We start from the raw sequence: 3,950 nt of genomic DNA on the forward strand, positions 1-3,950 counted from the left end.
ATTCTGATCACAAGACATATGAAAAGTTCTAGCCAACATGAAGAATAAAAAGTAATGATTTTCTTTGTTTAGAACCAAGATGGTCGCCGTTGCCGGGCGGCGTGACATCAGACTATTGAATACAATTCCGGACGTGTTGCCAACCACTGCAGGAGCTTGCAAGTGCGCGTTGGGAACAAAGTTCGAATTCCAAAACGCATGAGTGTAAGAAATCTTTAATTCTACCCCTCAATCGATTCTGATTTCGTCATCTCTGAGTAAAAGACATTTTCAAAAATATATAAATGATACTTATTTTTGTCAAAAAATCAAATTTTAGTGAAATTTTGAAATTTAACGTTTGATAATCTGACGTCACAAATTATTACGCGTTACTATTTAGGGAGAGGGATGGAATAGTATCGAGTTCTGTGTCGATCTTCGGGTTATGGTATACCAAAGGCAACCGTTTTCCATTATTCATTCATTATTCATATGAATTTGATTCAGGTCTTACAGGAAAGAGGAGGAGATGGCTTTGTAGTTGGGGTGGGTGAAACGCCTGGTTGGGATGTGTGCATTTGCATGTGTTTGTGTGTGTGTGTGTGTGTGTGTGTGTGTGTTGTGTTTAATGTCGTGAGTGGTGGTGTTTTGGTGTGTGTTTCTGTGTGTGTGTGTGTTGGTTGTGTGTGTTTAATGTCGTGAGTGGGGGGGGGGGGAGGGGTGTTTTGGTGTGTGTCTGTGTGTGTGTGTGTGTGCGCGCGCGTGTGTTTAATGTCGTGAGTGGGGGGAAGGGGTGTTTTGGTGTACGTGTGTATGTGTGTGAGTGAGTACTTCATTTGGGTAATAATAAAATTAGTGAGTAACTCCAACGGCTCATTTCAATAGCAAATCAATCTGACTGTCACCTTGGTATGGAGATGAAGAATGCATACAAGACAAGATAGCATGTGGTGGTAACGTGAAGAGATAGTATTCGGAAATTAGCCGTGAACACACCGGCATAAAACAATACACACTATAGATAGATCGAAGATGACGTCATTCAGGTCTTTGTTATTGTTTTTTACCATCCGCGTTTATGAGTTATTCTATAAAATTTCAAGGTTACACACAGTTTTGTATGTTGGTCCTTTATACTTCCGGATGGCAATGTTGTGAGCTTCTTATCCAAGCTCATACTATCTATAGAGATAGAACGAAGTTGACGTCGTTCAGGTCTTTTTTATTGTTTTTTGTTTGTTTTTCGTTTTGTTTTCTTGCCATCCACGTTTATGAGTAATTCTGACTAAACTGTAGTAACCAGACTATAAACGTTCAAGGTTACACATAGTTTTGTGTGTTGGTCCGTTACACTTCCGGATGTCAATGTTGTGATTTTCTTAGTCAAGCGCATTCTTAGTACACACGAAATATATCAAATAGACTATAAACGTTAAAGGATACACCTAGTTTTGTGTGTTTATGTACGTACGTTAAATCCGGCTGGCGGATGTTGTGAATATTTTAGCTAGACGAATAGCACCATTAACTGACTCAGCCCGAACATCGACTATATCCGTAGTTTACCCGGGTTACTTTAACCCCATGCCTGTTAATTTATTACATTTTTCTGAGACAAATTATAGGCGTAGTATCAAAGCTAATGTTTTTAGTTTTTACATGTTAATGGTAGTTGAATAAAACTATCTATCTACATGCTTATCTTTAATACTTTTTTTTTCCAGTTTTGAAAAGTAGCAAAAAACTCTAGGGTTGAGTGAGTTAAGGGCCGGTGTAGCACGCCAGAATGACTCTATCGCCAAAAAGACTCTGGAGTTAAATTGGCGTACGCGAGACAGACTCTAGAGTTAATCTCGCGGGCGCAAGACTAACTCTAGAGTGTGCCTCGCGTACGCCAATTTAACTCTAGAGTCTTTTTTTTATTTTTTTGGTAGAGTCATTCTCGCGTGGTACACCGAAACTACCGTGTCAGCACTTGATCTTAAAAAAATTTTTGGGGGAAATACTGTGAATTCATCTCTTACTTTGTGAATCTGTTGTTTTGTCCTTTTTTTTAATTTAAAAAAAATATATATTTTGTCGGTAATAAGGAAAAGTCAAATTTTAGGATGGTTTCAAAAAAAAGACTAGAGTTAAATTGGCGTACGCGAGACAGACTCTAGAGTTAGCCTCGCGGCCACTAACTCTTTTTTTTTGGTAGAGTCAATCTGGCGTGGTACACCGGCTGGAAGGCTCAGCTGGCGTTCATGTAATGAAGGTGGTTATGGTGTGACACCATCTCCCACCTGTGGGAACGTATCACCTTGGACTGGTCAGCAGGGAACTTGACCAGTTATAAGAATGAGTACGACCTTTCGAATTATCGACTCTCAGCGGGCCTTCCTATTTTACCCTGTACACATTTGTCAATTTAAGATTGAATAACAGTGTAAAAGTACGGATGTGTTACACACGTACATACATACATACACACACACAAGCACATACACACACACACAAGCACATACACACACAAGCACACACACACACACAAACACATACACATACAAGCACACACACACAAGCACACACACGCACAAACACATACACATGCAAGCACACACACACACAAGCACACACACACACAAGCACACACACACACACACGCGCGCGCGCGCGTATTTTATATTATGTGTTGGTCCGTTATTCCACAATGGCAGATGTTGTGATTTTTTTGGCTTAGCACAAAGCATCAATATAGATAGAATGCGCTTGGCCAAGGTAGGAGTTCACAACATTGCCATCCGGAAGTATAACGGACCAACACACAAACTCTGTGTAACCATGAACTTTTATAGTCTGGTTAATACAGTTTAGTGAGAACAACTCACAAACGCGATGGCAAAAACAATAACAAAGGCCTGAGTGACGTCATCTGCATACTATCTATATTCATGTTTTCGTCCAACCAGGTCATCAATCACATGATTTGTTGCTGTCCAACGATTGGATATTTCTTTTAAAATGTAAACACGCTGCTTTGTTTATGAAAGCTATCAACATACCCATGTGTCAAACTGAACAAAATAACCAATCGTGATGTTAGATATTTCGAAAGCTGTGAGCACTTTTCACTATGTGCGTCACTTTGAGCACATGGAAAGTTAATATAGATTGCTCCCATTGGATCGGCAAAAATTACGTGAATGACCTTATTATATATATATATATATATATATTATATAATATATATATATGGTAGAAGGGCGTTAACTGGTACCACATCGAGTGCTCGACAGTTTCTTGGAGCGAATTATTTATTTATTCTCACCTTGTTCTGTTACAGTATCCGACAACGTTGTTTCATCATGTTGGAATCTTCAGGGCGGTTCTTTAAAAGTCTTAGTGTATGGGAGTAATGTTGTGTTCTGTCAGTTGTCGCCAAGAGAAAGAGAGAGAGAGAGAGAGAGAGACAGAGAGAGAGAGAGACAGAGAGAGAGACAGAGAGAGAGACAGAGAGAGAGACAGAGACAGAGAGAGAGAGACAGAGAGAGAGAGAGAACGAAGTTGACATCATTCAGGTTTTTGTTATTGTTTTTAGCCATTCATTTTATGAGTAGTTGTCACTAAACTGTATTAATAAATCAGCCTATAAACGTTCAAGGTACACATAGTTTTGTGTGTTTGTCCGTTATTTCCAGTAGGCGAATGTTGTGAACATTTTGGCTAAGCGCAAATCATATGTGAATAAAAAGTAAATATATATTTATATATTGATATACATATAATATATTCACTGCCTGATGAGAGCGAATCCTCGAATCAATATCGTAGACATTGATCATAATTATACTTGATATATATATATATATATTATATATATATATATATATATATATATATATATATATATATATATATATACAGAGAGAGAGAGAGAGAGAGGAGAGAGAGAGAGAGAGAGAGAGAACACAGAATAAAGGAGGTTT

The sequence above is a fragment of the Berghia stephanieae genome, chromosome 15 (genome assembly GCF_034508935.2).
Source record: "Berghia stephanieae isolate SIO BIC M18660-M18661 chromosome 15, UCSD_Bste_1.3, whole genome shotgun sequence".
Taxonomy (NCBI): Eukaryota; Metazoa; Mollusca; class Gastropoda; order Nudibranchia; family Aeolidiidae; genus Berghia; species Berghia stephanieae.